The following is a 22,803-nucleotide window of genomic DNA, read 5'->3' on the forward strand; positions in this document are numbered from 1 at the left end:
GTACCAGCTGGTCCGAGCGAATGTCTGTAAGCGCCTGCGCACACCCTGGCCTAGAAGCTGGAGAAGCTTCGATCGACCACTAGGAGGCTCCCTCCCTTAACCCCGTCCTGCCCGGTGTGGGGACGACTCAGCCGTGTGCGCGCTCTGCACGCGCCTGCGCACACTCTGACCCGAAGGCTCCAAGCTGGAAGCAGTAACTGACCGGGTTCAGGGCTCCCTCGTTTAACCCCGTCCTGACCGGGGCGGAGCGTGGCGTCCCAGCGTGGGTCCACCTGCCAAGGTAGGATTCTTGGCGTGCACTTGGGGTACTTCCCACGATTGACAAACATCTCTTCTATCTTAGGGTTTTGGGGTTTCGAGCTCGAAGGGAGAGTAACGGTCATCTAGCCCATCGCCCCCTCCCACTTTTTTTTTTTTTTTTAAAGAAGAGGAAACTGCGAAGTTGTGACTTTTCCAAGGTCTCATTTTTAAGGAGCAATATGGATTTGAACCCAGGTTCTCCCTGGAGTATTCATGTGCCATGGCCTTTTCTGTCCTATGACCACGGCCTGGCAAGCCTGAAAGGAATTCTGTAAACAGTCTAATTCAATACCACAAGCATCCATTATAGGCTAAGCACTGGGCAAGGTGCTGGTGAAACAAATAAAAAACAATCCCCCCCTCTCGATGAGCTTACATTCTATTTGAGAAGACAGGACATACGTGTCTACTCTATATAGGACAAATACAAAAGAAAATTTAACTAAAAAAGAAGTAATTATTCAAGGAGGGCTCTAGCAGTTAGGGGTATCAGAAAAGATTACATGTGTTCAGATGGGGAAGCTTGAACTATGTCTTGAAGAAAGAGTGAAATTCTGTATGATGAAAGTAGGGAAACAATAACTGCAAGACATGGATATCAGAAAGAAAGCTGTATGCTTGGCATACAGTTAGCACTCAATAATAATATCCTAATAATCAGTATTTGTATAGCATGCTACTGTGGATAAGTGGCTAGTCCAAGGAACTTAGGAAGGAGAGTAATGTATAATGCAACCAGAAATATAGGATGGGGTCAGCTTGCAAAGGACTTAAAAAGCCACATGGACGAGTTTTATTAGCTCATTTGATCTTCAAGGTAATAGGGAGCCACTGAAGTTTTTTGAGTAGTGGTGATAATGGTCAGATCTATATGTAAGAAAAGGACTGGCAGCTGGAGTCAGGAAGACCAATAGGAGAAACAGACCACACCAACGCAACTATCAATAATATGGAAATAGGTCTTGATTGATGACACATGTTAAAAGCAGTGGAAATGCGCATTGGCTATGAGGGGGATGGTTGGGGGGGGTGAAGGGGAAAGTAAGAACATGAATCATGTAACCATGGAAAATTTTCCAAAAAATTAAAAAAATTTAAAAGACCAATAGAAGATCCTTGCAATAATCTAAGTGAGAGGTGATAGGGCTCTTCAGTAGGGTGGTCTCTCTGTGGGTGGAGAGAAAGAGTTGGATGAGAGAGAATTTGTGAAAGTAGAACACCAAAATTGGCCACAGATTGGATGTTGGAGGTAAAGGAGATAAAAGAGTCAGTGATAATGCTGCTATTAGGAACCTGAGAGAATGGAAAAAGAGTAATACCCTTGATAGGAATAAGGAATTTTCGGAGAGCAGTGGGTTTTCCAACTTCCATAGAGGAAAGGAGTAGTGTGAATTCTGTTTTGAATATGCTGAATTTGAGCTGACTCCAAGTCATCTAGTTCCAGAAGTCCAAGAGGCTATTGGTGATATTGTGTTAAAGTTCAGGAGAGAAGAAAGTCCTGGATATATAGCTCTATGAGTTACCAGCATAGACATAAGTAGACCCATGGGAACTGAGATTCCTCTTTAAATCACTTAGTATCTTTTGCTCCACTTCCTCCATTGAGTTGTGAGAAAAACACTGTCCACTGTAGCATACTATACAAATAACTGATTATTATTATATTATTATTGTTAACTGTATGCCAAGCATCAGCTCCTGGCCCTCAAGTAATATACAGTCTCTTTGGGAAGACAAGGCATAGACAGCATCATGAAACAATTGGAGAAAAATGTAAAGACAATGAACAATAAGATGTTAAATTGATCTTTTCTTCAAAGGCTCATGCTTCCTTCAGTGCTGGTAGGTACTCACTTCCTAAGTAAGATTATATTCACAACCTAGTAGAGACAAAAATAGTTATCCTCTGGTGGCCAACATTCTTATGATGAGCCAGCATGGATAGCAGATGCATAATCTGTCACTAGAGCCTTTTTCTCTCCCCTTAGAGCTCTTAGGACATAATCAGAGGAAGCCACAGGCCAGCCATACTCCCCTGCCATACATTAGCCCCTCCATCCAGATATCTATCACACCTGGGACCAGAAAGCCACTAATCATAATAGGAAGATCATAAATGGAGAGTAAGTGGGGATTTGAGAGCTGCTAGCCCCTCATTTTTTATAGGACAGAAACTTCAGACCAAGAAGAGTTAAGCTTTTTTTAAAAAATAAATGTTTATGAAGGGCCTACTGTGTGCTAAGCGCTGTGTAGATATTATCTCATTTGTTAGGTGAGTTGCCCAAGGTCACATTGTAAGTAACAGCCAAGATTCAAGCCCTAATCTTCTGAATCCAAAATCAAACTTTCTTTTATGCCAAGGGGTAAACAAATATGCTCTATCCTAGGTAGGAGCAGCATGATAAAAAAGAAACAGCCCTGGCTACAGATTAGGAAGCCTGGGTTCTTTTCCCACCTCATCCAGCCACTTATTCAGTGACCGTAACAAGTCACTTACCTTTGTTAGCCTCTTATTCCCCATTAGTAAGACAAGGAAATTGAACTAGATAATTTCACAGAACCCTAGAATCTTGGTGTAGAAATGATGATGGCCACTTCACAGAGAGCAATATGGATGAAAGATTCTTCATAAAGTGAATCACTAAAGATAATTGCCTAACACTATTAGTTACAGAAAAATGCTGATATATACTGGAAATTCCTCAGCAGGAGGGAGCTCCCTTTAACAATGAAATCACAATCCATCTAAGTGACAAAGTTGTCAGACCCCTGGGCCTGGACTCAGAAAGACCTGAGTTCAAATACAGCTTCAGATACTTCCTATGTGACCCTGGGCAAGTCAATTAACTGCTCTCTGCCTCAGTTCCCTCAACTATAAAACAGGTATAATAATAGCACCTACCTCCTAGGGTTGTTATAAGGATCAAATGAAATAATATTTGCTACCCATCACAGAGTAACTACTTAATAAATGATTGTTTCTTTCCTTCCATCTTATCCCCACTAAAGGGAGATATGGGAAGTATAGGTTTTAATAACTGACTGAAGTTGTTGAACTTGCTACCTGTAGCAAGCACCTGTCCCCAACCTCCCCCTAGGGTTTTAAAAATGTAAAAGGATCTTTCACATAAACTGTTTCCTAAATGTGCCACCATTTTGGCTTGTCATGCCCTTACCTAAAATTTGTTTTCATGAAAATCTTTAAAATCTGCCTTAAGTATATAGTTCATGTTTTATTTCCCATTAAGATGATAACCTCATTGCCTAATCCACGTGATCTAAAAGAAAGACAGTTTCGATATATTTACTACAAAACATAGAAAAATAATAAGCACAGCATTGGAACTCCCCAAATAGCTGCTTATTGCTTAGGTAAAAGGGTCCTTGATAGCTGCTTAAATTCACACAGTTCCCCTTCCTAAAGAACCTACTGGGGAGCCTGAATCCAGCCTTCCCAAACAATCAACATTCCTAGAAGCCACTGGCAAAGGAGTGTTATAATCTATTTATCTTCTCAATGCCACTGTCAGAGATAAAAGAAAAGAGTTACTATGGAGCCTTAAAATTCAGCCAATCCCTGACCAAGTGAACTCTAGAGCTCCTCAACCCCAGGGTTTTACAAACTTCCAATGCCATCTCATTGATCTTGCTTCCCCTCTCAGTAAGCTTAGGCAAATGTCACTTGATTTCCCTGAAATGCAGCTGGCTGCAAGCCTCCCAGTCCTTAAATTTAGGTGGTTGCAGTCTCCCAATCTCCGAAGCCTAAGGTACAGAGATAGGGACTGCCTCTGCTAAGTATGACGAATTCAACCCACTAGACTCCTTTCAATGGTGAAGCACATGGCTATGGCTGCTATGGCTGTTTCTTGGTCTCAGCTCAGTTCCTCTGCTTCTGACAATCCCACAGCTGCATGGTCCTATTGATCTTTTAAAGAACTCCATTTGTCCTGACATTTTACCATATCTCATCACTTAAAAAAAAAAAATTCTTACCTTCTATCCTAGTATCAACTTTAGGACAGAAGGTCAAGGGACAGACAAACTGGGGTTAAATTATTTGCCCAAGGTCACACATAGCTAGAAAGTGTCTGAAGTTAGATTTGAACCCAGGTTTTCCCAACTCCAGGTCTCATGCTGTCTCCACTGTGTTACTAGCTGCCCCCTCACTCATTTTTTAGTACTAGACACTTCCCAGCTTTCTGGTTCTTTTGTGGGATGTGGAGTTTGGGGCAGAAACCAAGGAAATTGAAAGGAAAGTTCTTCCTAATTAGGCAGTTATTACATTCCTAGTCCTCGGTGGAAGATTTTATAGTCCTCACAAAGTTTCATAAGGTATACTTGAACAGCCATATAATCATCCATTCTACTGTCCTGTTTACAAATTGCAGTCACATTAATATTGCCAACAGTTATCATAGCACAATGCAAATTATCACTTGATAGAACTGCTTTCATGCCTAGATCCCTAAATTATATGTAGAATATATTACACAAAATACCTAATAATGACCCATGAATCTAATTAGTACATAAGGATGTGAATATAAAACAGTAAAAAATGTAGCATTAATAAGTATACAGAGCAACAATAATACATCAGTATAATACATGTTATTAGTACAATAAGCAGGAAATCAAAAGTCATCCAAACAATTAAAAGAAAGAAAAAAGTTCACAGACTCCTCATTAAGACCCTATCATTCAAATAGATAATTAGAATCTCCTTAGGATCAGAGTTAAAGTTGGAAAGGACCTTAGGACCCATTTAGTGTAAGACTCATATTATACAGACGAGGAATCTGGGGCCCAGGGAGGTAAAATGACCTATATAGTAGATCTGTGTCTCCAAATTTAACCTTGTAGATGACCCTGGGCAACACTGTGGCTATTGGGTAGACCATGGCTTAATTGTTGAAGTTCCTTTCTAGTTAACAGGAGATCCTGGTTTGAATCCCATCAATACCTGCAGAGTTCTGTGTCTTTTTTTGGAGGAAGCTAAGTGGTTCTATAGATTGAGCACAGGGCCAGGAGTCAGGAAGATCTTAGTTCAAATCTGGCCTCAGACACTGAGCAAGTCACTTTACCCTCTTTGCTTTAATCCACTGAAGAAGGAAATAGCAAACTACTCCATTATCTTTGCTAAGAAAACTTCATGGAAAGTATTGGTGTGAAATGGTCCATGGGGTCATGGAGAAACAGATAGTCTTTGTAATCTAGGTGTGATTGTATCTCAATAGATAAAATATGAGGCAAAAAGGTAGGTGCCTTTTAGTTGAACTCATACCCACCTTTACCCAAGACCTCCCACTCCTTAGTCTAAAGTACTACCAGTGGATTATAGCACAAGTGTCTTTTTCATCCAAGTCATCATCCACCAAGCTTTACTTCCATACTCATTTTCCCCATTCAAGCCATTATTTACCAAGAATGCTTCTCCATGCTTCCAAAACCCATCTCAGACCCCATCTTTTTTATTACCTTTCTGTGATTATTTCAGCAAAAAGTGATCTTCTCCTTGTATAAAGAAATTGAGATGCCAAAGGGAAAGTGACTTGCCCAAAGCCATATTACTAACTAGTGATAGTTAGCCATCAGCCACAGTTAAATATCTTACGAATCCCAAGTAGTCAATGTACAGTAGTATAGCAAAAAAAAAGGGGGGGGGATTACCTTTTATATTCAGATATATCATGAGTATCATTGACTGTCCCCTTGTCCCAGATGTTTTAGACAAAATTCTTCCTTCCAGGAAGTTGAGTCCTTTAAATTCTATGATATTCTTACCTTTTTCTTCCATATCAAATTCTCAAATTACCCTTTAGGTGGCGTCAACTAACACTTCTCAGATTTTACTCCTCAAAGAATGGGTTTACAGAAGATGAGGGGGACCTTAAGAATTAGTATTGGAAGAAAATTTGGATCTTAACCCAAGCCTGGCCTTAAGTAAATGTCACCTTAGTTTAGAACAGCTTGGCCATACCCATCCTGGTGGACTGACTATTCTCACCCGTCAGACAACAGTTTGTGAATGAACGAAATGAGTAGTCCCTCCTTATAAGGTGCCTTGGGGCAGGGGCAGATGACCATACTTTGCTGTGGTGCTTTTGAAGGGACCAAATGACAGGGCCAAATGACAGTGATCCCTGTCAATGCCTCCTGTTCACCCCACAAACCCCCACTTATAAAGGACCCAGGACCATTCAGAGTTGCATCCTATAAAGTCTGCACTTGTTGCTATCAAACCCAAAGTGACATCTTTTCCCTTCTCTGTTTGATAGGCAGGCTTAGGGATTTGGCTTATTTCAGGAATTCTTGGAAATTTCTAACCCCCAACAAAATGCAAGTTGTGGACAGTGAAGCATTCACAATTTTCTTCTAATAGAATTTAAACTTGACAGCAAGGACTCCTGTATCCCTTTTGTATCTGTCCTTCAATCCTAGCACGTTAATTGGCACATAATAAAGTTTGCTTGATAAACGTTCTGTCAAATATGCAATTTCCTTTAGTCAGTGGTTTTCTACTTCGGATAGACTACATTTGTGGGAATTTCAAAAAAGTATTTTTCCTATTATCTTCAAAATTCTTTTCCAATTTTCTTTTGAGGGATAGAAAACCAGTTTTTTTTCTCCCTAATATTGTATTTCTTATATAGATGTCATAATATCTTGGAGCTAAAAGAGGCCTTAGCCATAGTCTAGTCCCCCAGACATTGAGCTTGTGGTTCAATATCCAAATTTGGATCATGCTGTTCCTGAGGTTTTTAGCAAAGAAATGTTTTACCCAATTAGCCAGCATCCACAAGCTAGTCAGCCCTTAGGGTCTAACCACCAAAAATTTCTGTCTATGTTGTGTAGTGATATTCTAGGAAATACTTGGATTTATATGGGAACAGCCATCAGTGATGCAACTTGGAGTGAGACTTGAGAGAAGCCCTGATGATCTAACACAATTATGGAATTCAGTTCAGTCTATACATGGACTCTGTTTTAGGCCTGTAATTATTTACTTTTATACAAAGAAAGTTAATTAAATTAGTGGATTTAAGGATTGCTTTTGTAGCACTGCTATAAAATTTTTTATAGTTTTTATTTATTTAATAATTTTTAGTTTTAACCAAGATAAGTTAAACGTTTTTAAAAATATATTTTTAATAACCAACAAGATCTACTCCTTAAAAAAAACAACAAAACTCTTACCTTCTGTCCTAGAATAGATACTAAGTATCATTCCCAAGGCAGAAGAGCAATAAGGACTAGACAACTTCAGTTAATTGACTTGTCCAGGGTCATGCAGGTAGACAGTATCTAAGGCTAAATTGAGCCACTTAACTGCCCCCAGGCTATACTCTTGACCAGTGTTATCCACAGAAATATGTGAGTCATACATAGATGGATTTCTGATCACAAAGCTCACTACTGAAAAAACAAACAGGCAGCTAGGCAGCACAGTGGATTGAGCACCAGACCTGGAATCAGGAGGACCTGGGTTCAAATTTGACCTCAGACACTTCCTAGCTTTGAGACCCTGGGCAAGTCACTTAATCCTGATAGAACTGATACCAAGATAGAAAGTAAGGGTTTTAAAAACAAACAAAACATCTGGGGCACTCCTGATCTTGCCTAATCTTCTCATTTTACAATAGGGATGGAGATGACTTGTTCACAGTCACAAAGCTAGTTAATGACAGACCCAGGTTTTGATCCCCTGTCTACACTCTTCTGGCCTCAGGCTCTTCCTCCATGCTCCCTTGTGTCACCTCTCCTGCATCTGCTTCTGGCTTTCATGATCAAAATTAAAACATTCCTGTCCTTTCCTAGATCCTCTTGGCCTGGCAGGCTCTTCTTCTTAATTTGGACCTCATAGCACTCCATATTTCTTTTATAATATACTCTACTTTGCATACTGGTTATTTGTATATGCAGTCAGTCAATAAGTATTTGTTGTGTTGACTCTGTGCCAGGCACCCCGCAAAGCTCTGGGGCTACAGAGTTGGCCAAAGACAGTTCCTACCCTCAAGGAGCCTCTGGCCTAATGGGGGAGACAACCGTTCTAGGTGATGGAGATAGAAGACCGAAGTGCAGGGTACTAGAGCTATAATTCATAAACAGAAAAGGAAGTAGAAGGCCATTTGAGAAGGGTGGGGGCATTATCAAGGAAGGCTGGTACTATCTGAGATGAACTTTGGACCTTGAACATAAGGATTCAGAATGGTAGAGGGAGGAGGGAGTGGGCGCAAGACATGGCCGACAGACGGTGAGACTGATCAGCCATAGGAGACTGGGGGAATGCTGAGGGATGAAATAGGCTGTGACTGACTTTGGCAGGAGTGCTGAGCACCTGAAGGAGATTCACAGAAAATCAGGCTCACAAGGCAGCGGGACATACGTGGTGGACTGAGCTTTGGCCCTGAGGTCAGGAAGCCTCATGGGCCTCTCTGAGTCTTCGTTTCATCATATACAAAATGGAATACTAATTCTTGTACCTCACTACCTCATAACGTTATTGTGAGCTTCAAATGAGATCCTGTGTAGACCACTCAGTGGCCCAATGGAAACACTTCAAGGCTTCTCGAAGACCTGAGGTCAAATTTTGCCTTAGACCCTTAGGAGCTCTGTGACCCTGGGCAGTGACTTAATGTCTGTCTGACTCAGTTTCCTCATCTGTAAAATCAGGATAATAATAGCAGCTTCTTATTAGGATTATTATAAGGAACAAATGAGCTAAGATTTGTTAAATGCTTGGCAAACCTTAAAGCCCTGTATAAGTGCTAGCTATTATTATTATTATAGATATCCCAATTGCTACCATCAAAGCACTATAAAACAGCTATTATTATTTGGAGCCAGATTGTGAAGGACCTAAACATCCAGGAGAGTTTATATTTAATCCTAGCACTGAGGTCTCCAACCTGAGCACGGTATCAGACTCTTAATAAAAATGGGGACCAGTAATCCATACATAAAGTTCTCTGCGGGCTACCCATTGACTTGGTTTTAAAATGTAATGTCATCTCGTTTTATTATATTTTGATGTCTTTTCTTAAATATTTCACAATTCATTTTAATCTGGTAGGAGCCAAACTGGGCAGTGTCATGGGCCTGTTTGACAGCTCTGCTGTGGACCACAGGGGGAGCCGCAGAGTTATTATTGCAAAGGATCTATCCGTCTAAATGCCGTCATTTTATTGTTGCACATTTTCTCAGCCGATGGATGCCATTGGGACAACTCTGGTGGGGGTGGGAGGTGGGGAGGGGGCATCTGAGAAATGTTTTTAACTTTAGAAAAAGGAAGACCTTGAAAAATTTGGCAACCATTATTCCAAAGGCCACAGAAAAGAAAGCAATTGGAGGCTTTTGAAGAGGAAATCCCCCCTCCCACTTGCCCATCTCCCAAGAGGAGTCCTCACAACAAACAAACCTTTGAAACTGGTAATTTAAGTCTCATTGTCTCCCTTCCACCGAGGAGGATAAAGGGGCCCCTTAGAGAGTTTAAGTGACTTACTCAGGATCAGATCACATAGATTGCAAGGGACAGAGCAAGGACACCCTTCTCTCCCTTTTGGCTTCAAAGTCCATTTCTCTTTGCACTAAAACCATGCAGTTTCAAGAGGAACGACTGATTTCTTGTGTGTAGACCCTGGATGGCATTTGTGTTTTTATATATTTTACTCCCCATCACAGGGTCTTACAGAGCAAATACAATTGATGAATCATTTTTTTCAAGCCCCAAGGTGAAGGGATGGGTTCATTCATTCACTTAAATATCAAGGGTCTTGGGGGGCAGCTGGGTAGCTCAGTGGATTGAGAGTCAGGCCTAGAGACCGGAGGTCCTAGGTTCAAATCCTATCTCGGACATTTCCCAGCTGTGTGACCCTGGGCAAGTCACTTGACCCTCATTGCCCACCCTTACCACTCTTCCACCTAGGAGCCAATACACAGAAGTTAAGAGTTTAAAAAAGGAAGGAAAAAAAAATATCAAAGGTCTACTTTGTACTTAATGCTAACCCATTTGGAAAAGACGAGATCCCTGCTCTTCCAGAACTTAGAGTTTAGGCAGGGCATCACAAACAGAAAGAAGAGAGGTGAAAAGCAAAGTACAGGTGAGGAGGAAAATAGTAACTGATGGAGGAATCAAGGACTGCTTCATGAAAAAGACACACCAGAGTTAGGCTTCAAAGGATGTTTGGGAATTCAACAGAGAGAGAGGAGGAGATGTTACTTAACTAACTTAGTGTTTGTAATTATGAAGAGATGTGTTGTCCTTATGTCATCTCCTGGACATCTCTAATCTCATTATTAAAAAAAAATGCAGGGGCAGCTAGGTAGCACAGTGGATTGAGCTCCAGGCCTGGGGTTGGGAGGATCTGGTTCAAATCTAGCCTCAGACACCTCCTTGCTGTGTGATTCTGGGCAAGTCCCTTCATCCCCATTGCCTAAGCCTTACTGCTCTCCTGTCTTGGGGATAATACTTAGTATCTATTCTAGGGCAGAAGGGAAGGGTTTAAAAAATGCAAGTTTATCAGCAATGATGACAATTACATTTCCATGAAAAAATGTCTCTTCTTTACTACCTTCACTCTTTTCACCTTGTACAATAGCATATAAAATTTCACGCCACCCAGTAAAATGTAAACTTCTTGGAGGCAGGGTCTATTTTTGGCCTGACATTCTCCAGTATCTACAGGAAAAACTTATACATTATAATTGTTTAAGAAATGTTTGTTGAATTCCATTGGAACTCATAGTTGACTTCTTCCTAAGAAAGACTTGTCACTTGCTTCTCTTTATAACTCAAATAATTTTTTTCTCTCTTATGGTTCTGTGAATAATTAGGTTCCCAGTTTTCTGCCTTGACCACATCATATTTTTTTTGGAAAAACAAATACATTGACAGGTAAAGCTTCTAAAAGCCACCACTACTGGTATATGAATAGGCAAGTTATAAAATAATGAAGCCAGGGGCAGCTGGGTGGCACAATGGATAGAAAGCCAGGCCTAGAGACAAAAGATCCTGGTTCAAATGTGACCTCAGATACTTCCTGGCTGTGTGACCCTGGACAAGTCCCTTCACCCCATTGCCTAGCCCTCAGGGCTCTCCTGCTTTGGAACCTATTCCCAGTATGGATTCTTAGATGGGAGGTAAGACTGTTAAATAAATAGATAAATAAGTGCCACGACTCTGGGATGTACAAATATGGAAGGTGTCCACGGAAGAAAGTGGATCTGTTATTGACAGACCAGTTTCCCATGGCTCTGGAGCAGGTGGAGAGCCTGTTCCCAGCCTTTCCCCTGCCTCGAGGAGTGACTCAGAAATGACTTAGAAGTGACTGAAAAGGATCGCCACCTCCCCATTGGCATGGAGCACAATGAGGAAACCAGAAGAACGTGATGGGGCTGCACCCAGCCTTCGCTCCACACCCATTCAGTCATGCTGCCACAGCAAGAAGAGGCTCCACACAGCTCACAGCCGGGGCTCCAGGGGGGCTGAGCCGGGGAGGGCGGGCTAGATTAGAACCCAGGACGCCTGCCTCCCAGGCTTTCTCTGACAGACCAGCATGTGACCCTTTTCCCCCAAAGTGACGTCTCCCAAATGGCTGGAATTCCCTGAACTCTCTTCATTGACCACCATCCTTCCCCCTTCCGAGCACTCCCAGGCCACCGGGGCCCTCCCATAAGAGCTCTCCTAGAAAAGAACTTCTGGCTCTTCTGAGTGCAGGATGGCTAATTCCTCTGGGCCCTCCAACTGGCCACTGCCTCCTAGTCTAGCTGGGCGGTGCTAGAATGGACATTTGCTGGATGTGGAGTTAGCAGAGATCTGGGTTCAAATCGTGCCTCTGACATGCATTAACTTTCTATGAGTAAGGCACTTACTCCCTGTGAGCCTCCTGTGAAATGGGGATGATGATCGCCGTGGCAGCTCCCTTATCCATCTCCAGGAGGGTCGTGTAGGGAAATGCTCTAAGAATGCCAGCTGTTATTGCCATGAATATGTCACGATGCCGATCATTCCTGTTACTTGTTCACGTCTGCCCAGATCCTGAGAGTCGCTGCGCCCCTCGGCTGGCCGGCCCTGTTCTGTGGGTGGCCTCGAGGTCTTTCCTGAAAAGGCAGCGTGTTTCAGAGCTCTCCCCTGACAACTCTGGACCACCAGCAGCATTCGTGTACCTGGGCAAGGCCTGAGCAATGGACTCGCCATCTGTGTGAAGAAAGGCAGCATGCCGTGTGGCAGGGAGGGCCAAGCCTGGAGACTCGGCGTCCTGGCTTGGGGGCCCGCCTTTGGCATCCACGGGCTCTCCCACTCTGGACAGGTGGCTTCACTGGGCAGCGAGATGGTCCTGTGGGTAGAGTCCTGGCTAGGAGTCAGGAAGGCCTGAATTCAGACACATTAGCCATAAAATGGGGTCAGAAATAGTGCCTATCTCTCCACATTGTTGTGAGGATAAAATGAGACTGTGTTTGTAAAGTGGCTTACAAACCTTACAGCATTATAAAAAGCCAGCTATTATTATTATTTCAACTCCCAGGGCCCCCGGCAACTCTTTAAGACTCTTAAATTATAGAAGAGACAGCCTGATGGAGGGAATGTTCACATCAAGAAAACCAGGTCTATATAATTCCCCCACCCCAAAAGAGATCTTTTGGGAAAGCAGTATGACAATATATATGAGGCAGGCAGATGACTTAATGGATAGAGCACTGGGCCTCAAGTCGGGAAGACCTGAGTTCTAATTCAGCCTTGCTCACTTATTAGCTCTGTGACCCTGGGCAAGTCACTTAACTTCTGTTTGCCTAAATTCCCTGAAGAAGGAAATGGCAAATCATTCTAGAAAACCCCATAGACAATAGGGCATACAGGGCTGACAAAAAGTCAGACACAACTGAACAGAAACAAAGACAAAAGCATGACCATATATGATGAGAGTTACAAAATTGATCTTTCCCTTTGACTCCATAATCCCACTTATAGAATGCTATTAAAAGAGAGGAAAGATCAATCTGTACAAAAATATTCATAGCAGTTTTATTTGTAAAAGCAAAACTAGAAGGCACTCGTGTCTAACAGTTGCAGAATGTCTGAATATATTGTTTTCTATCAACACATATCACTAGTGCCATAAGAAATGACAAATATAAAGAATTCAAAGAAATATTGAAAATTTTATAAAAATAGTGAATGGGAAAGACTGACTCAGAAGCATATACATACACTAACCATCATTATATAAAAAATAGTGATACTAATAATAACTGAGAAGCAGTGTGTTATAGAAATAGAGAGGTTGCCTTGGAGTCAGAAAAACCTGGGTTGGCTTTGTGACCCTGAGCAATTCCCTTAACCACTCCATCCCTTGTGCAATTCTTTAGAACTCAAAATTGTGTAACAGTTGCATTTTGGTAAAGGGAGTTTCCTCATTAGGAGTTGCCTTCACCTAGAAAATCACTGATCAGGACCAACAACAATTTCTTCTTCTTTTTTAGTCGTATCCATTTCATTTTATTTTATTAAAAAAACAACACTTCTATGTTGGTCCTTGTTGTAAGAACATACTCATATAAAACCAAAACCCCCAAATAAAACCCCAAATACACATTTGTGAAAGATAGTATATATAACTTGATCCACATCCATCTGACTCCAACAATTCTTTCTCTGGAGGTGGATAGCATTCCATACCATAAATCTTTCAGGATTGTCCCTGTATTGCTGTGAGTAGCCAAGTTTTTACAGTTGATCATTTCACAATATTGTTGTTACTGTGTACAATGTTCTCCCAGTTTAGCTTATTTCGCTCTACATCAGCTCACGTAGGTCTTTCCAGCTTTTTTTGAAATTGTCTTGCTTTTCATTCCTTACAGCACAATAGTATTCCATCACCAACATATACCACAATATGTTCAGCCATTCTCCAATTGATGGACATCCCTTCAATTCTGAATTCTTTGCCACTACAAAAAGGGCTGCAATAAATATTTTTGTACAAGAAGGTCCTTTTCCCTTTTTATTATCACTTTGGGATACAGGCCTACTAGTGGCATTACATGATCAAATAGTATAAAATGTTTTATAGCCTTTTGGGCCCAGATTGCCTTCTAGAATGGTTGGATCAGTTCACAACTCCACCAACAATGCATTATTGTCCCAATTTTGCCATATCCTCTCCAACATTTATCACTTTCCTTTACTGTCATACTGGCCAGTCTGAAAGGTATGAGGTGGTAATCAGCCAAACAATTTTTGAGGGACAGCAGTTAATATCACAAGTGATTTAGCTTCCACAATAGTAAACCAGAAGGCAAAGAATATTGACTTAAACCAATAAGTTACCTAGAAAAATTAAGTATAATCCTATGTGGGGGGGAGAGGGGAGGAATGTTTTTTAATGAAATAGAGGACCTCTGAGTATTCTTAACAAAAAGACCAGAACTGTAGAAACTTTGAAATTCAAAGATAGCAGTTAAACAGAAACATAAAAAGGTAAACATGAATTTTTAAAAATCATAAGCAACTAAACAAGGATAAATTGCTAACATTCTAATGTGGGGGACTATCATATATGTCCCTTCTGAACCCTATCATCTTCTGTGGTCATAGAGGAACTTCAATTAGACAAACCTAGGAGTGGTTCTATTACATCATGATAACACTAAGAAAAAGCTTAAAGAAAGGGTAAAAAGAATACACTGCAGGGAATGAAAAGTATTTCACATAATCAATGTGCAAATAAACAAGGAGAAGGGAGGGAGTGGGAAGGAGGAAGCAAATGGCTGATATCTGAACCATGCTCTCATTGGAATTGGTCAGTAGAGGAAATAATACATGAATATTCACACCAACCCAAATATCAGGCAGGACATCAGAAGCCCCAAAGGGGAAAAATAAGCATATAGTAAAAAAAAAAAAAGACTGGCAACTTTAGGGGCTCTTTGTAGGACTGACTAGATATAACTATGGGTCTGACTCACAGAAGAACAAAAAGAAGCCCCAAGGCAATGGAATGGCTCCCAAAAGTACTCTATTAACTCTGTTAGAGGAAGAAGTTCTTATTTGTAGCAGTTCAACTGAGGAACAACATATAGCAATAGCACTTCAGTGAAGGAATAGTAGAAAGTAGCTGAATCAAGAAAGCAGCTCACTAGATCTTAGCAGTGCTCTGCAGGGAAGCAGCTATCAATGGCAGGGGAATCTGCAATATATATGTATATATAAATAATTCATTTGGGGTTTCTTGAGGGGGGGCATTTTTCTCTTATTATTTCTCTTGGTAATCTGTTTAATATAATGCCTTTTCTTTGAAACTCATTAGATGAAGGCTTGTGGCTTTACAGAGGTGCTGACCAAAGAGTATCTGAGGAAAAGTGCAGCTTCTTTTGGATTTGTGTCTTGATCATCCCTGTCATCATAATAGCTTTCTTTGCTCATTCTCCCAGTTTACTTCCTGACTTAAGACTTGATATTAGCACCAAGTTCTCCATACGTCAGTAGGGAAAAAGCCTGTGCTGGTCCTGTTACTGCTTTCTTGATATATGGCATGACCTGTTTTTCTATGATCTCAGAGATATCTTAGACAGGGAACCTGCAAACTTTCAGGGGTCTCAAGTTAGTCTGATTTAGGAAAGTCTAACTACTGCCCACTAGTTTGAGTTCTGAAAGTTCTTTATTTGGTTTTTGGGTCTGAGCAATAATAGACTGTTACTAGACTTGGCCACTGTTGGCCACGTGGAAAGCTTTGCTGGTTCAGAGTTATGGAATGATAAACTCCCTTTTGGTCTAGGATTCTTGCCCCAGTTATTCTTCTGTAAGCTTCAGACTGGCCTAGAAGCTGGAACTGAATTCCTGCTCTGTTCTTGTGGTCTGACTCACAACACTACCATTATTTCTAAATTTACTTCTCTCTACATCTGTGCTTAGGGTCTCTGACTACTTTTTATCCTCGAATGCTGATCCAGGTGCAGGTTCCCTCCTCAATCTTCCCTGAGTCTGTGATCCAAAAAAACAAAGTGTATAGCAAAGTTGCTAGATGGCAACCATCCCATTGCAGTGCCCTGGTATGTGTTTGAGGGCTTCCCTTGCCCTGGTGCACAGCTGTTCCCTGGACCCTAGTGTGTTCCATGTGGCTGGCTATTCATGAACATACTCGTGTCCATAGATTTCTTTCTGTGCTCATGTGGATGAGAAACATGACTCACTTTGACTTTTTCTTGGATTTTCCCAAGAGCATTTGGTCTGGTGCATTTAATAAATCTTTTTAGAGGGGTTTTGGTGGGGAGTGTTTACTGTATGGCTGCCTACTACTTTGCCATGTTGCAATACTTTGCCACTTCCTCAGCAGGGCTTCCTAACCTGGGGTCTGTAAACTTCTTGTTTTTAATATTTTGGTAGCTATTTCAACATAATTTTTTTAATCCTCTGTATTTTATGCATATAAAAACCTTATTTTGAGAAGGGCTCCATAGGCTTCGCAAGTTTACCATTCAGGTCCCAGACACACAAAAAGGTTAAGATCCCTTGTTCTAGACCTTAGAAAAGAGCTCGAAACTGGATATACAAATTTGGAAGTAGTCTTTATGGACACAGAGAGTTGAAGCTGTGGTAGTAAGCAAAATGATGAAGGGGAAAATTTTAGAAAGGAAAGAAAACAGGGATAAGGATAGCTTTATAAATCTCTTTCTTTCTTTCTCTCTCTCTTTTTTTTTTTCACATAGCCCTAGAAGGGAGGTGCTATTATTTCATCCTCATTTTACAGGTAAAGAAACTGAGGCAGAAAAAGTTTAAGTGACTTGCCCAGGGCCACACAACTAGTAAACATGTAAGGCCACATTTGAACTCATGTCTTCTTGACTCTAGGTCCAGCACTCTATCCCATGCACCTCCTAGCTTTTTCTTAATAGAGGCAGTGTTGCAAGGGGCCAAAGAAAAAGATGAAACAAGAGGTAAGTGAATTAGGAAATTCAAAGAAAGGTACTTTTTTTTTTTTTTTAAGGATTGGGAGACATAAATTGGCCTGTTTCTTGGCAGATAGGTAGGAACTAGTGATGAGTGATAGATTTTAGATGTATGAAATCTAGAATATAAATGCTGAAGGAAGATCCTGGAGGAGGCAGAAGATAAGGAGACCAAATATACGGGGTTAATCTTAGAGAGTAGAGGGGGAAAACTTCTGTAGCAGGAAGGAGAAGAGAAAAAGGTGATTGATGCCAGAAAGTTTCAAGAAATGGAAGGAAGGAGCTGAGGTTAGTCTTTTTTCTTTTTTTGAGTCGTGTCCAACTCTTTGTGACTCTATTTGGGGTTTTCTTGGCAAAGACACTGTAGTAGTTTGCCATTTCCTTCTCCAGCTCATTTCACAGATGAGGAAACTGAGGCAAATAGGGTTAAATGACTTGGCCAGGGCCACACATAGACACACAGTGTCTGAGGCCAGATTTGAATTCAAGAAAATGAGTCTTCCTGACTCCAGGCCCCTCATTGTATCCATTGTGCCAGCTAGCTACCCATGTATGTACACAGATCAATATTGTTATTTATTTTCTTTTTTAAAAATTTTTCTTTTTCTTTTGAATATTTTCCCCTAGTTACATATTTCATGTTCTTTTCCTCTCCGCCAAGCCCCCCTAACAATTCCACTGGGTTTTACATGTATCATTGATCAAGACTTAATTCCATATTATTGATAGTTGGACTAGAGTTATCGTTTAGAGTCTACATTCCCAATAATATCCCCAACAGCCCATGTGTTCAAGCAATTGTTTTTCTTCTGTGTTTCTCCTCTCACAGTTCTTCTTCTGAATGTGGCTAGTTTTCTTTCTCATAAGTTCCTCAGCCTTGCTCTGGATCCTTGCATAATATTGTTATTATTGTTTGGGCTTTTAGTCATGTCGGATTCTTAGTGACCCCATGGATCACACCATCCATAGGGTTTCCTGGGCAATGATACTAGGGTTAATAATTTCATTCATCTAGAGCAGAGGGCTGAGGTCACCTAATATAAGGGTGGAGAATGGAACAGAGAGAGAGAGAGAGAGAGAGAGAGAGAGAGAGAGCCATTCATAAATAGCTTGTAATAATTGCTGTGGGGAATGAGATAAGGAGTTCATAAAAGGAGGCGTGTCAAGCTCCACCAAGGCCCAGCTCAGGTTATACACCATGAACTAATTCACAGTGGAAGAAATCAGCTCCATGCAATAATTTTCTTTGACCACTTAACAAACCCTTGGAGCAGGATAGTCATTCAGGGTAAGGGATTCTAGGCAAGTAGCCAGTGAAACATTAAAGCTGAAAGTTACAGGATCAAGGCTGGCTCTGGAGGGCAAATGAGGCCAGAGAGGGAGATGGTTGAGGAGAAGGTTAGTGTGACTGCACAGGAAATGAATCTTTTCTTTCTGAGACCTTGGACCTAGAGTTGTGTGTTGGCAGCAGGGCCTTGATCCATTTATCAGGTTTTATTTTGTATCATGGCTATTTGTTTAGGTAGCCTTTCTTTTTATAAGATTGTGAACTCCAGAAAGGGAAGGGCTGTGCCTTTCCTTATTGCTCCAAAGATAGGCTACTTCTCTAACCTGAAATATCTTAGAAAGGCTCACTTTACATATTACATATTTTCACATATATGACATACATAAGCAGATCTACACATACACATATATACACACACATTCATATATAGCCAGTGGTGGGGGGTGGAGGAGGAACCCGCCTTTTTCCCCTTTTGTTCAGGCTAATGATTTCATCAGAATGGGAAATTGTATAGGAAACACCCTGACCTCTGTTACTTATAATAGCAGAATTTCCAGAGGCACTGAAAGGTTGTGAGATTTGCCCATGGTCAGATAGCAAATATCATAATGGAAGAATACTTTTGAACCTAGGTCTTACTGCTCCTATGACCCTTTCTCTCTCTATTGTCATGCTATCTTTTAAAAAAATATATAATTTTATTTTAAAAATATTTTCCAGTGGTTACATGATTCACTTTCTCCCTTCTTTCTTCTCCCCCTCCTGGAGCTGACCACTGGGTTATATGCATGTATTATCACTCAAAACCCATTTCTATATTATTCATTTTCATAATAGAGTAATCTTTTAAATCCCAAACCTCAAATTATACACCCATATAAACAAGTGATAAATTATATGTTTTCTTCTGCATTTCTGCTTCCACAGTTCTTTCTCTGGATGTGGATAGCATTCTTTCACCTAAGTCCCTCGGGATTGTGCTGGATCATTGCATTGCTGCTAGTAGAAAAGTCTATTACATTGATCGTCCCACAATGTTTCAGTCTCTGTGTATAATATTCTCCTGATTCTTCTTATTTCACTTTACATCACATACCCTTTGATCCAGCAATACCACTACTAGGTTTGTACCCAAAGAGATGATAAGGAAAAAGACTTGTACAGAAATATTCTGCTGCGTTCTTTGTGGTGGTGAAAAAAATGAGGGAGTGTCCCTTGATTGGGGAATGGCTGAACAAATTGTGGTATATGATGGTGATGGAATACTGTTGTGCAATAAGTGCTTGATTTCCATACGAGTTGGAAAGACCCCCATGAACTGATGTGGAGCAAAATGAGCAGAACCAGAACATTATACACAGAGACTGAAACATTGTGGAATGATCAAATGTAATCGGCTTTGCTACTAGCTGCAATGCAATGATCCAGGACAATTCAGAGGAACTTATGAGAAGGAATGCTATCCACATCCAGAGAAAGAACTGTGGGAGCAGAAACACAGAAGGAAAACATTTGACGACTCATTGGTTTATATGGGTATAGGATGTGGGGTTTTGGTTTTTTAAAGATTATTATAAAAATTAATAATATGGAAATAAATATTGAATGATTAATACATGTATAACCCAGTGGAATTAATGGTCAACTCTGGGAGGGGGAAGGGAAAAGGGGAAGGAAAGAACATGAATCACATAACCATAGAAAAATAAATTAAAAAATCACTTTGCATCAGTTCATGGAGGTCTTTCCAGTTCTTTTTTTTATTTTAAATTAAATTAAATTAATTAATTAAAAAAAAACCCTTATCTTCTGTCTTAGAATCAATACTAAGTATTGGTTCCAAGGCAGAAGAGTGTTAAGGGGTAGGCAATGGGGGTTAAATGACTTGCCCAGGGTCACACAGCTAGGAAGGGTCTGAGGTCAGATTTGAATGTAGGACTTCCCATTTTAATCTCTCTCTCAATCCACTGAGCCACCCCCTTTCCAGTTCTTAAAGAAATCCTTCAATTCATCATTTTTTATAGCACAATAGTATTCCATCACCATCATATACCACAGTTGGTTCAGCCATTCCCCATTTGAAAGACAACCCCTCATTTTCCAATTTTTTGCTACCACAAAAAATGCAGCTATAAATATTATTTTTACAAACAGGCCCATTCCCATTTTCTATCTCTTTGGGGTACAAACCTAGTAGTGGTGTTGCTGGATCAAAGGGCATACATTCTTTTAAAGCCTTTTGGACATAGTTTCAAATTGCCTTCCAGAATGGTTGGATTAATTTACAACTCCACCAGCAATGCATTAGTGTCCTAATTTTGCCACATCCCCTCCAACATTTATTTTCCTTTACTGTCATATTGGCCTGTCTGCTAGGTGGTATCTCAGAGTTGCTTTGATTTGCGTTTCTCTAATCAGGTGGGATTTAGAACACTTTTTATGTAATTATTGATAGTTTTGATTTCTTCATCTGAAAATTGCCTATACATATCCCTTGTATGTCATGCTATCTTGTCTCTTCTTCCCAAACTCTTCCCCCCCCCAACTTTTTTTTCTTATTGTTGTTAAAGGTAAGCAAAGTCAGAAGTCAAGTGATTTGTCTTAAGACAGTGGTTCCCAAACTTTTTTGGCCTACTGTCCCCTTTCCAGAAAAAATATTACTTAGTGCCCCAGGGAGAAATTATTTTAAAAAATTTTTAATAGCAATTAATAGGAAAGATTAATGTACCTGTGGCCATCACTGCCTCCCTGGATAGCTGCAGCACTCACCAGGGGGTGGTGGCGCCCACTTTGGGAATCACTGGTCTAAGGTCTGTTGTTATTAAAAATGATGAGGGCCGAGATTAGAAGGGAGAATAGTATTTTAATAAAGGCCATGCTGATTGAGATAAATTGACCACGTGCCTGTAGGAAACCTATTCCAACATCACCTCAGCCATTTTACCTTTCCTATCTTCGCACGCTCAGGTAGCTAAAGAGAAAGTTCAAAGTCACTTCCCCCTATTTAAAGCTGTCCCTCACCTTGAATACATAATCCAAAACAGGAAACCTGTTGGGGATCATGGGAAATGTAGTTCCAAGTATCCCAAGTGATTTTAAATAACACAGATCATACAGATAGTATAATAGCAGAGCCAAGATCTAAATCCAGGGTGTCAGCCTCCAAATCTAGCACTCATTCCATGTATCATGCTTTCTCTCTTGATGTTTGATGAACCTAAAATAATATATAAAATATTTTGACATGAAAGTTGGAAGGTTGAGAGGTAAGGAAAGTAACAGGCTCACAGAAATGGAGGTAGGGGTTAGGGGGAAATTGCCAAAAAGTCATTTATAGTAGGACTATGGACCACATTCAAGCTTTGTACAAGCCACACTTGTGGTCTATCTTTAGCCCAATGTGGTATTTAATCTTTCTATTTCTCCCAGTAGGGCTCTGTTACCAAAGCACTACTGTAATGCCTCGCCAGAAGGCAGAATTGGCCGTCACTTCTTCAGATAAATGCCGAGGGAACACCAGCTCTACTAGGGCCAACCAAGCAAGACTTTCTTTGAATGTAGGCTGAGTGGCATAGTATATGTCCAAGGAAGAGCCTAGGTAAATTTTAAAAGGATGGTCCCCAGAGGTACTGGGCGATGAATTTTTTAATCACAGAAATTCTTGAAGACCAGCTACTCCATGAAGAAGGGTTAAGGTCTGCACCAGGAAAAGGAGTGATCGTGAATCTTAGAAAGCATCCTTCAACTTTGCTCCCCATACTTACCACAGTGCTACACATAGAAGTTGAATTTGAAATGCAGAGTGGGGGAGCTTCCTCTAACCAGCCAGTCAGTTAGTATTTTAATTATTCCTAAAAAAGGCACAAAGACCCCTATAATCTATCTCCAGCTTGTTTGGTTCATACTATTACTCTTCTTATCACATTCCAAGAGAGCTGAATGATTAAATCTTCCCCAACTTTCTCCTGCCTCATGTGTCAACGTTATCTTCCACACCTAGAATGGATACTCTTCTGAACTCTGCCTGTTGAAATCCTTTTCTTCTATGAAGCCTTTCCTGATCTCCCATTTACCCACAAGCCATCTTTCCCTCCTCAGTCTCTCATTGCTCTGTTTGACTGTACTTAAAACAAACAAACAAACAAAAAAACCCCTTTACTTTCTGCTTTGGGGACAAGTCCAAGACAGAATGGCAAAGGGGTACACAAATGGAGTTAAGTGACTTGCTCAGGGACCCACAGCTTGAAAGGGTTTGAGGTCAGATTTGAACC

General features: G+C 40.7%; 1 protein-coding gene across 1 annotated transcript in view; it reads left to right on the forward strand.

Moving 5' to 3' along the window:
• The first annotated feature begins 222 nt into the window (after window positions 1–222).
• Window positions 223–22,803, forward strand: part of LOC123241753 (CCHC-type zinc finger nucleic acid binding protein) — an 86,523-nt gene continuing 63,942 nt past the window's right edge. Inside the window, exon 1 of the mRNA XM_044669372.1 lies at window positions 223–280. The gene's annotated coding sequence lies outside the window, so the exon portion shown is untranslated. The remainder of the gene's footprint in view (window positions 281–22,803) is intronic.

Source organism: Gracilinanus agilis, chromosome 1, assembly GCF_016433145.1.
Source record: "Gracilinanus agilis isolate LMUSP501 chromosome 1, AgileGrace, whole genome shotgun sequence".
Classification (NCBI taxonomy): Eukaryota; Metazoa; Chordata; class Mammalia; order Didelphimorphia; family Didelphidae; genus Gracilinanus; species Gracilinanus agilis.